General features: G+C 47.4%; 1 protein-coding gene and 1 non-coding gene across 4 annotated transcripts in view; both read right to left on the bottom strand.

Annotated features, from left to right (window-relative positions):
- The window catches only part of TINF2 (TERF1 interacting nuclear factor 2), a 767,662-nt gene that overhangs the window by 558,741 nt on the left and 196,573 nt on the right, over positions 1-12,348 (bottom strand). The window lies entirely within an intron of this gene.
- TRNAS-GCU lies at positions 1,003-1,084 on the bottom strand. Its single transcript has one exon. It is a non-coding gene; the product is annotated as a tRNA-Ser (tRNA).

Raw genomic sequence — 12,348 nt, 5'->3', positions numbered from 1 at the left:
CACATTACTGTGGTGTTGTCCGTCCTTATTGTAAGTTGTCCTGGATGTAATAGATTCCTGAAGGCTGTCAGAGCATTCTGTACAGCTAGCATCTTGATTGATGTGCAGATTCCTTTGATCTGCAGTCCATACGCCTTGAACGCACTGTCCCTGCCATGTGTGCCCCCCAGGCGTAGTCCGGTGCATCTGTTGTCATAGTTTGCCTGGCTGGGGGCAAGGTGAAAGGCTGACCCTTGTTGAGGTGACATGCCTCTGACCACCATAAACTCCTGTTGTAGGCAGGGAATGAGAGATATCATTGTGTCCAAGCTGTGGCGGTGGTGAGACCATACGCTTTTTAGGTACCACTGTAATTTCCTCATATGCAGCTTTGCAAATGGTATTAGTAGTATGCAAGATGCCATGAAGCCGAAGGCCTGCAGAATTTTTCTTGCAGGTAGTTGGGTCTTTGTTGCCATTGTTTTGAAATAGAGTCAGTTGTAGTTGTTTGTCTGGCGTCAAGATAAGCCTTCTGGGCCGTTGTATCCAAGCTGGCACCCAGGAATGTCATTTTGTGAAGGTACTAGTTTTGATTTCTTTTCGTTTACTGTGTACCCTAGGCAACTTAGAAGTTGTTTTACAAAAGCCAGATGTTGTAAGAGGATGTCCTTGCTTTCTGCTTGGATGAGGCAGTTGTCCAGGTATGGATATATTTGAATTCCTCTTCGTCTGCAGTATGCAATTACTGGTGCCAGGCATTTTGTGAAGACCCTGGGCGCAGTAGATAAGCCAAAGGGCAGTACAGAGAATTGGTAGTGGGTTGAACCTGCAATGAAATGGAGGTATCTTCTGCAACTTGCCTCCTTGAGGTCCAACGTTACTAGCCATGCTTTCTTACCAAACATGGGAAGAAGCTGCTGTAGTGTTAGCATCTTGAATTTGGGTACTTGTAAGAAGGTGTTTAGAATTGAAAGGTCCAGAATTGCCTTTTTTAAAGGCACTACTGAGAACAGCATCAAATACCAACGAGAGTGGGATTCAAACCCACGCATGCAGAGCACAATGGATTAGCAGTCCATCACCTTAACCACTCTGCCATCTGGTCTGTTCAGTAGGGGCTAAACAAAATGGCTGCATCGGCCTAGTACTCTCCGCCAAAAGCTCCGAAGCGGTCTCGGGTTCCAGATCTGCGGTAGTCAGGGGCTGCGTCTGAGCCAAACTGAAGACCGGACCAGCCGAGGCCTCGGAGTCTGGCTTGGGTCTAGGCTGCCCGTCCTTATCCTTGCGTTTTTTGTGCATGCTGGTAGTCGGTTGCTCCGACAGCATAGTGTAGTTAAATTTTCTACAGTAGTGTCGTGCAAAATCAAAGCGTCTTTTTATAGTACGCTTACTAAACCTAGCACAAAAACGACAACCAGTGACGTCGTGGTCTGGGCCTAGGCAAGATATGCAGTAAGAATGAAAATCCTTATGAGGTATTTGCTTCCCACAAGAAATACAATTGTTAACTTTTTCTGACATCGGTCTGAGGCAAGAAAAGTTTCCCCAACGGGGTACTTAGCTTTATTGAAGACTTCGGATCTGAAATTAGACTTCGAAAATCTCAGGAGTCAGCTGACCGGCACTTGCGAACTGCTTCTGCTTCGGGCACCGCGCGGCAAGAAAGACTGAAGAAAATGGCGTCGGATGCATTATATATACCCCTGGCGCACTGACGTCAGGGAAGAAGTGACCGCAACCGACGCCGGACCAAGACTTTGGAATTCCAGCCGACTGCAGGACCGCCTGACGACAGAATTACCCAAGTGTGATGACTGCAGCAGGGTAACACGATGAACATCCTGGGGTTACTGCTATGTCTGGGTTTGGCTTGAGAAGACCTTGAAGAGGCTGGAAAGGACCAATTCTTAGAGGGCCAGTGCCTACTAAATCTAGGAGGCTGAAAGAAACCTAACAGACTTCGCTTCATCTTCCATCTTTTTAAGAACTTCCTCAGCTGTGTTGCCAAACAGGCGGTTCTGATTTAAGGGAGCATCCAACAATTTAGCTTTAACATGATCAGGTAAAGATTGCTCCTTAAGCCAAGCATGCCTTCTGAGCACAGAACCAGTAACAGCAGCCCTGCAAGAGGCCTCTAAAGAATCAAATCCACATTGCAAAGTATGTTTTCCAACCTGTTCAGCAGAATGCATTAAAATCCTGTAATTTTTTATTTTCCGCACAGTCAGGAATCAACATCACTTTCTGTTTAAGCAATCTAATGAAATGTTGTTGATACTTTAACATATGAAACTGGCAGTTTAAAGCCCTAATGGCCAAGGCTGCAGAATTGTAAACCTTCTTACCCAATCTATCCAGCACCCTGGAGTCTCTATCAGAAGGGGTAACATTTTTAGCAGTAGAAGCCTTAATGCCCTTGGGTCCCTGTGAAATAGTCTCTGGATCTGCAATATTTAAAAAGGAACTTGTGTGAATCAGGAACCCTGTATTATCTGTCAGGGCTTCTGGGAGCAGGAGACAAGGAATCACGGTCCAAACTAGATTCCGAAAAAGCATCAATTTCTAGTACTGGAGAAATAGCTAAAGCCCTATGCTGAGGCAGGAGTAAGAAATCCCTAAGCCTCTTTTTTTTGAATCGGAAAAATCCTGGCTTTCCCAGTGGAAATGCTTCCTTAGAGTATTGCAAGGTTTCATCAAAAGAAAAATCCTCTGGAGGGGAAGCAGAGTGACTAAAGTCCTCTGCATCAGAATCCTCATAAGTAGATAAGGGCAAATCCAGATCATCAGAAGAATCAGAAAAATTCAGAATCCTGGTCAGAAGATTCATAAACCACTTCTGTCCAAGGTCTCTTAGAATGGGGAGGCTGGCTTCCCCTGATTAGACCTTCAGCCATTCTTATTTGTTTTTTAGGCATAGGAGGCCTGAGCATGCGGCCTGGCCATTTTTTTTTTTTTAGGCATGGTTCGAGATTTAGGCCTAAAAGGAGGTGTTGGTTTAATACGCAAGCCCGTAGGCCTGAACACACCCTCAGAAGCCTGCACCTGCACAGCGGCTCCAGACCCAGCCAAGGTAGACACATCCGCAGGTTCCATAGTTGAAGCACTTGGCAACATACCAGACTCAGAATGGGTCTCCGTAGAGGCCTATGAATCAGAAGTAGCGGGTATCAGGGGCTGCGAAAGTGCCTCACTGAGTACCTGCAAACTGGCGACTGGCTTAGAAGCGTCAACAGTTTTGGACCTCGGCGGCCAGTCTGTCTTTATCCTTGCGCTTTTTCGGAATCCCGGCAGTTGGATGGCTAACTGACGACATTTCCGGATAAACCAGGAACCGAAATATTTTGAGGCGAAAATATAGACTACTGATATTGTGCTGATTAAATAAAGCGCGAAACTGACAGCACGGCACGTTGTGGTCAGGGCCTAGGCAAGGAATACAGTAAGAATGAACATCTTTATGAGGCATTTGCTTTCCACAAGTAATGAAATTATTAACTTTTACTGACATTGGTAAGGAGCATGAAAGTTTCCCCAACGGGGTACTTGGCTTTAGTTGAAGACTTTGGTTCTGAAACTCGAAAACGAAAATTTCAGGAGTCAGCCGACCGGCACTTGCGAACTGCTTCTGCTTCGGGCACCGCACGGCAAGAAAGACTGATGTAATGGCGTCGGCTGCATGTTTTATACCCCTGACGACCTGACGTCATGGAAGAGGGGTCAGCAACAGACACAGGACCCAAGACTTTGTTAAATCAGGCCGACTGAGGTCTACTGCAGGCAGATAACCCTGAAAGTGATGACTGCAACAGTGAAACATGAAGAACAAAGTATAAAAACAGTTCTTTCCTGACACTCTGTACTGTTCCTATGGCAAGTCAGCTCTCTAGAAGAGTTCCAGGTAACACAGGCAAGCTTGGGAAAAGATGTTTCACAGATATCAAAAGGAGAATTGCAGCCTCTGGAGTCTAATGCTGTCAGAGGTTTTGTGTAGTCTTAGTTTGCTAGGGAGGACCATTATCTATTTTTCAGCAATCCGAAAGCTAGCAAATTCAGTAAGCAGTTAGTTCTGGCCATAAAGAGTACTAATTAGCTTTATTTATTGCTGCACTACTTACTCTCAGGAAGACTCTCGGAGCCTGCGTACCACAGCTTGGTTGGCTCTAACAAGCAGCAAAGGTAATAGGCTCTGCAGAGCAGCTGTAACACATCATACCCTGGGGCTCTGGAAGCACTACACAGGTTACATTTTTAAACAGGTGTTTGCAAAAGACCAAATCAGTGCTTCTGGTATAGATTGTGCTCAACCTTCCCTAGTATGGGGTAGCTGATTCAATCACTCTGGCAACATGGCCTGAACTGCTTCGCCACAAAAGCACATGCAACATGGCATCCATTTTGACATGAACCATTTGCTAACCAGGATGCCCTCCCAGAACGGAGTCGGCTGCATCTTACATACCCCTGTCACACTGACAGTCAGGGAGCAGGCGACAACAGACGCCGGACCAAGACTTTGGAACTCAGGCCGACTGGAGAACCGCCTGATGGCAGGATAACCCAAGTGTAATGACTGCAGCAGTGTAACACGAACATCTGCTTCGCCACAAAAGCACATGCAACAGGGTATCCATTTTGACATGAACCATTTGCTAACCAGGATGCCCTTCCTGCCCTTAGCAAAAGGGCTGATCAACTGCTCAGATTTCCTGAAGTGCTTTGCTCTGTCCCTATAAAGTCTCAGCCTCTTGTGCAAATCTATTAAGTGTAGGATTTTGTCACCATCTTTGGTATAAAAGAGTTAGTGCTCTGGATAAACTCGGCCCATGTGAAACATTAGGAGAGGCTCTCTACATGAAAGCCTACAAATTCAAAATAAGTCTAGCCAAGGTTAGCAGACAGCAATGCCATTTTCCAGAGCAGACATCCTGGAGATAAAGATATCCAACTCAAAAAGGGGGATTAAGGCATAATTCAGCTCTATTGGTTGAGTAACTTCCTTATTAGGTGGCTTCAAATAAAGCACATTTTTAGAAACTCACAGAGTTGGGAACAGCATGGTGGTTCCAGTGGTAGTCCGGCTGAGAAAGTGCATCCATGTACCTTTAGTGAAGCATATGTTCGGCCTTTTTTGAGGTTTGAGAGACCAGCAAGAACGGTTTCCCCATCTGAGCAAAATTTGGTTCCTGGCCTCTGCTAACGTACCACAGAAGAACCTTTTCCTCTTAGCCCTGCACAATTTCATTGCATTAGGTTTTCTGGCCAGTCCCAACATACACAGCATATCTGCAGAAAACATGTACCTAAAAAAAGGATGAGAGCCAATTCACCCACTCTGTCTGCTGCAGTTTCTCTCTGGTGGGTTAAAAGATCCTTCATTCGGACTTAAGAGGTCCACAAGATAAGGCAAAGGGATCATGTCTGTCTTTATTAGGCCCAATAGCAAGAACAGAAGTTGCTTTGGTAGCCTGCAGGGACCAATAGCATTTTTGGCCAGTTCTCCATCTCTTGTAACACCCTGGGAACAAAGACAGAGAAATATAAAAACAGACTTGCCCAGTTTACAAAAGAAGGCATCTGTTGCCCAGGCCTCCAATGCTGGTACCCTGGGGCAGTACTTGCTCAGTTCATTTTCTGGAGAAGCAGGAATGCTTACTTCTGGCACATGCCACCCGTTAACCATACCCACAAATATGGCCGTTTAGCATCCACTCGTGGGGATCCACGTCTGCTCTGCTAGTCTACAAACACTTTCGCCTGTGATGGACTGCAAGTCATTTTGAAGACTAGACCAAACTCCTAAGCTGCTCCCATTCTTGTACTACGCTGTTTGTTGAAAAGGGGTTCTGTCTGGATGAGTAATATTTCTCATTGTCAAACAGGTTTGACTCCTGATAGAGCCACTGCCAGCGTGTCCTTTACACAGACATACTTCTGCATGAAGATCTCGTCCCCTGGATCCTCAGATCTTCTATAAGGGTTCCTTAGGGTGAGTATTATGTGCTCATGGTGAGAATCTTGGATCACAGATCTAGTTTGAAGAGCACCCCCTACTTTGAGGCAAGCTTATTTTCTCCACTATGAAAGCTCTTTCCTGTTTACGGGTAGTGCAGGAATGGGACAATACAGAAATATGGCACGCTGACATTACCCATATCTTAGGGTAGCACTAACTTCCTCATATGCAATCGTGTGATGGGGACCATCAAAATGCAAGTCGTCACATACCCCAATACTGTAAAACTCTTGAGAAATTTGGTCCTGCTCAGAGTTTGGAGGGAGTATCTTTTCTGCTATGCATCCAGTACTGCCCTTGAAGAAAAAGGAGTCACATTTTCTTGACAGTGAAAGATGCAACTTTGAATTTCTTCAATTCCCTGAGATTGGCATGAAATCTCCCACAGCAAATTCTACAGTCTTCATACGCTCTTACATGGACATTATCCCTGTCTGAGGCAGGCATAATATGGCTAAATGCGAATGCCCTTAGCCCTACAGAAATGCAGTAACTGGAGCCATATGGTCAGTAAATACCTCAAGTTCATGTGTACAGTGCTGAGACCAAGAAGCCATCTAGCACAGATTCCCCTAGTATTATGGTTACAGTAATAAGTCAAAGTGAAAGGGATGCAATACTAGTGGAAACTCCCCACATCTAGCCTGAGTAATCATCCATTTCCCATATAGAGAACTATGGGGATGTAGAGGTGGACTTCTTTTACATCCACAACTATTTAAGCTTGCAAAAGCAGTAAAGGCAGAAAATAAGAAGTTATGTACCTACCATAACGTTCCATGTTAGTTGTCTTCTCTCGCCTTCTTTCTTGCTTGATGGGTTCGGAGCCGATCCCTCGGCTCCGACTCGGCACTTGCTAAGCTCGAGAGTCACTTTTACCAGCTCGAGGCAGCCCCATATCCCATGATGCAAGGCGGTAAGTACCCAGATCTCGTTTGATGACAAAGGGCAATAGCACCAAGCATAAAATACTTCCCAAAGGAAGAAAGAAAACTACAGATGGAAGAAGGACCAGGTCTGAATGGTCTTCAGCATAACAGTTTCTTATAACAAGGTCTGTCCAGGCCAGGGGGGAGGAGGGTCGCAGAAAGAAGGCGAGAAGACAACTAACATGGAACGTTATGGTAGGTACATAACTTCTTAATGTTAAGCTGTCAATCTCGCCTTCATTCTTGCTTGATGGGACCGCGTCCCTAGCACCTCTATCCTGGGTGGCTCAATGGAACAAACTCTTGAGGACTGTAGAGCCAAAACTGGCTCTGTCCCTGGAGGCCAAGTCCAATTTGTAATGGGAAACAAAAGTGTGAGGAGTGGCCCAAGTGGCCGCTGCACAAATAGTGTCTAAAGGAAGTCTAGCTTGAAAAGCTGTAGAAGTAGCTAAGCTCCTAGTTGAATGTGCTTTAGGTTGAGCACAGCTGTTTTCCCCTGAGCAGATAAATTTCAGAGATGACCGAAGAAAGCCATCTAGACAAAGTCACTTTAGAAACAGGAAGGCCTTTTTTATTATCCGCATAGGAAACAAAAAGGTGATCAGATTTTCTAAATTTTTTTGTTCTGTCCAAATAATATCTAAGTTGACGGTGGACATCAAGATAATGTAGCTTTTGTTCAGCTCTATCTGAATAGTTAGGGAAAAATACAGGGAGATCAATGGATTGATTCAAACTGTTCTTTGAAGTGACCTTAGGCAAAAAGGTTGGGTTAGTTCTCAAAGATACTCTGTCTTTGTGAAAAACCAAATAGGGGGGTCGAACCGAAAGAGCATGAAGTTCAGACACCCTCCTGGCCGATGTAATAGCCACTAGGAATAAAGTTTTCCAAGAAAGATATTTCAGGGAACAAGAAGCAGCTGGCTCGAAGGGGGGAAGAATCAAAGATGTCAGCACTAAATTTAGATCCCACTGAGGAGGAGGATTCCTGATTGGAGGCTTTAGTAGGAAAATTCCTTTCAAGAAGGCCCTGCAGAGCCTATGGGACATAATATTATGATCTGCTATCCCAACATGAAAATTGGAAATAGCAGCCAATTGAACTCTGACTGTGGAAGAAGAGGAGCCTGCATGAAAAATCTCTGCTAAGAAATCCAGGACTGCCTGAACAGGGGCAGTAAAGGGATCAATATTCTTGGCCTTAGCCCAATAAGAGAAACGTTTCCATTTGCTTGTATAAATCCTCCTGGTAGAGGATTTTAGCGAAGCTACTATGATGTCTCTAACTGGGTTAGAGATCAAAGGAAGCCTGGCTAAGGAAGGAAGTGGAGCAACCATGCTGTGAGGTTGAGAGAAGGGATTGACCGGTGCAGCTGACCCGATTGGTGAATCAGAAGATCTGGCACTGGGTCCAGATGCCACGGCTGCACCAAAAGGTGATGGAGGAACGGGAACCAAACTTGTCGAGGCCAGTAAGGGGCAATGAGAATCAATTTGGCTCTCAAAACGGTAGCTTTCTGGATAACCTGAGGGATCAGAGGAAATGGAGGGAAGGCATAAAGAAGTCCCTGGGGCCAATCCTGGGTCAGAGCGTCTCTGGGGGGATGGCCTGAGAGGGAAGAGGCAGAAGAAGTCTGGACATTTGCCGTTTTGGGGAGTAGCAAAAAGATCGCAACATGGACGACCCCATTCCAGAAAAATCTCTTCCGCTATAGATTGCTTGAGAGACCACTCGTGAGGCATGAGAATAGCTCTGCTCAATCTGTCCGCTACAATGTTGGTTTTCCCAGGGATATGCGTTGCTACCAGAAACCGATGAGAGGAGATCGCCCATTGCCATAGTCTGAGCGCTTCTCGACACAAGGGGTAGGACTTGGTTCCGCCCTGTTTGTTGATATACCAAACTACAGACATGTTGTCTGTGTGGACTGCAATTGTCCCTACGGGAAGAAAGTCGTTGAGGGCTTGCAACGTTAAAAGCACTGCTCTCATCTCCAGGACATTTATGTGCAGATGGTACTCGAACGGCTGCCACGTCCCATGAACCATCCTGCCCTGATAATGACCCCCCACCCGATCAGGGAGGCATCCGTGGTGACAGTGGCTATCGGGGATGGGGGTACAAAGTACCTGCCTTGGTGAACCTGAGGAGATGTGATCCACCAAGCAAGATGCTCTTTGCATGTCTGTCACCAGAATCTGGTGACGCATTGGAAGTTGTTGGTATGACCATTGTGTGAACAGCATCCACTGAAGAAGGCGCATGTAGAATCGAGCCAGGGGAAGAAGAGTAATGGCCGCAGCCATGAGACCTAATACCTTTAGAACCATTCTGGCCTGTACTTTCTTGTTGGCCAGAATGATCCTGACATGACTCTGAATGTCTGAAACTCTTTGATCTGTAAGGGTAGCTGACATCCGAACAGTGTTTAAGTTTGCGCCTATGAAGGTAATAGACTGGCAGGGCAATAAGGATGACTTTTCAAGTTGATCGAGATGCCCAAATGAGAACAAAGGTTTATTGTGTAATCCCTGGCTTGTATAAGCTGATGCCTGGTGGTGGCTGACAGGAGCCAGTCGTCGAGATACGGAAACACCTGGAATCCTTGACGTCTCAGGTGAGCCGTGACCACTGCCATGCATTTGGTGAACACTCTGGAGGCTGTAGTGAGACCAAAGGGCAGGGCTCTGAACTGGAAATGACTGGACCCCAGCCGAAAGCGGAGAAATCTCCTGGAGCGTCTGTGAATTTTGATGTGATAGTACGCATCCTGAAGATCTATTGAGCACATCCAGTTGTCCTTCTGTAAGAAGGGCAGAATTGACTGAAAAGTGACCATTCGGAATCTTGTCTTCCTGACAGACTTGTTGAGTCTGCTGAGATCCAATATTGGTCTCCAGTCTCCCGTCTTTTGGGGACCAAAAAGAACCTTGAGTAGATTCCGGCTCTGAATGGTCTATTGTAATTGGCTGAATGGCTCTTTTGCAGTAGTTTTGAGACTTCTAACTCTGCAATTTCCCTTAGACCGGTGGTACATCTGGAAGGGAATTTGAGGGAAGGGACTTTCCTCGAAAGGAATTATGTAACCCTTGGATATGATCGACTGTACCCATCTGTTTTGAGTGAGGGAATGCCAGGCTTCTGGGTACAGTGATAATCTTCCCCGACTGCCTCCAAGGAGGGACAGCCGGGCAACATCTCAGGGATGCTGAAAGGGCTTGTCAGAGAGAGGCTCTCTGTTTCCCTGGTTTTTTGGACCCCCTCTGCCTCTAGAGCGGCATCTGTTGTTGTTACCCCTCTGCCTCTAGGGGTAAACTGACCACGTGAATCCGGCGTGACTCCTTGGGATTTACGGAACCACATTTTGCCACCTTTCTGTCCTTTGGGATAAGGTCTAGAAGGGGTGGAAAACGGACTCCTACAGCAGAAAGAGTCTTGCCGTCCTGTTCGCACCTGGTCAAAGTTTCCTTCACCTGAGGGCCAAACAAAGCTGACCCATCAAAGGGAGAGTTTGTGAAGGACGCCTTAAAGGGATCAGCAAAATCACATAGCCGCATCCAGGCTTGGCGTCTAAGAGCCACACCTGTACCTGCGGCTCTACTCGCTCCATCAGCAGCATAAGATATTAGCCGCATGGAGGAGTTTGCAATGGAATTAAGGGTTCCTAGCTGCGAAGCAATCTTTTCTTGAGCTCCTGCAGCTGTAGGATCCTGTACTACTTCACCCAGTTCCTTAAGGATATCCCTCTGGAGTCTGGTGAAGTGACATAGGTAATTCAGCGAGCATAGCAAAGGTCGCTGAGGAAAACATCCGCCACCGTACCTATCCATGGTCCTAGAGTCCTTATTAGGAGGATGGACGGCGGAAGGATCTGCAAGTTCCTTCTTGGTGGCCGCAGCCACCACCATGGCATCAGCGGGACACCCTTAGTGAGGAATTGCTTGTCACCGGGCAGTGATAAATTTTGAAGGCCTCCTAGGGACTGGCTCTACAGAGTCAGGAGCTGCCCACGCCTTCGGGCAATAACCTGCATAAGGGGTCGAAGGCGGAGACACCCAGGAGGTGGAGGGCCGAGATCCAAACGCCTCTAGGTATACTGACTCATCCTCAGAGGGATTGTTGGTGGGCCAGTTTCCCTCTGTTTAAGGAGTTCTAGGATGTCTGAGAAGGAGACATCCTCAGAGGGGATCTAGGGGATCCCTCTGACTCATCAAAGTCAGTATCCAAGTGACAGACTCGGGAGTCTACATGTTTCCTCTTACAAGTCCTCTTCCTAGGTGGATCTCCCGTAACATCAGGAGAATCCTCGGAAGAGGGGGAAATTCCCAATGGGGAAACCCGAGGCGGAGGATCTCTGGGTCCTATAGCAAGAGAAGTGGCAGAGATGTCAACAGGCACTATAGAGGGAGGAGCTACGGGAACAGACTGCTGACTGATACCAGTGGCCAGCACACTCTTCATCACCTCGAATGCTCCCCTCCCAGGCAGGTCCGAGAAAACCCGTTCCGAAGAACTAGGAACTCCAGGGACCACCGAAAGGGAAGTCTCAGAGGCAGATGTCGGAGCCGAGCACACCAAGGCCGAGGCTCCAAGGGGAAGAGCGGGTTCGGACAAGGGTCCGATGCCACTCACCCCCTCGGAGACCATGGAAGCCCGACCACCGAATCCCTCTAAGGAAGGTCTCGAAGAGGAGATAAGAGTAGAGGCTGAAGGAACAGAAGGGGTATCTGTCCTCCAGCCGTAGCAGTAACCATTCCGAAGACTCCAACTCCAAGCTCTGGGGTAGAGTTGAAGGAGGAACTGTAACGGGTGTGGACCAACAGTCGTCTGTTGAGACGGACTATGTAACATTTGGGCCAGTACCTGTGACTTAAGTAATCTGCTGACCACTCTCTCTAGGTCATGGTCTGAAAGTCTGGATGACCTTGAAGATCGGCTCTGATGGCTCCGTTCGAAGGAGAGGTGAAGCCGAGCCGAAAGTATCGGCTCCAAGGAAGGAGACCTCGACCTCTTCCTGGAATGAGCCATCGGAACCGATACTATAGATCCTGTCGGAGCCGAAGACTTATCGGAGCCAACAGGAAGCTCGATGCATCGGCTCCAGCCGGAGCCGATACAGCCACAAAGTAACGGTGTCGGAGCCGATCGGAGCAGACACCGATGCCTGTGCCACATGGTGGTCGGAACCGATCGGAGCAGACACCGAAGTGGTCGATGCAGAATCGGCACCGATAGCCATCGGTGCCGAAGGCTTTAAGCCAGAATCGGCTCCAGCCGGGCCGATCTCGACTGAACGAAGTCGGAGCAGAGGCCGCAGGCTTAGACACAGAAGCCTGGGCCTTGGAAGATTTGGCTGATTTTGATGGAGCCGACTTAGCCGGAGAGCCCTCCGGCTTAAGAAGGCCCCTAAGTATCAGCTTGTTGCG

The sequence above is a fragment of the Protopterus annectens genome, chromosome 16.part0, assembly GCF_019279795.1.
Source record: "Protopterus annectens isolate FY-2018-M chromosome 16.part0, PAN1.0, whole genome shotgun sequence".
NCBI lineage: Eukaryota > Metazoa > Chordata > Ceratodontiformes > Protopteridae > Protopterus > Protopterus annectens.
The sequence above is the reverse complement of the archived record's forward strand: the minus strand, read 5'-3'. Positions and strand labels throughout refer to the sequence as shown.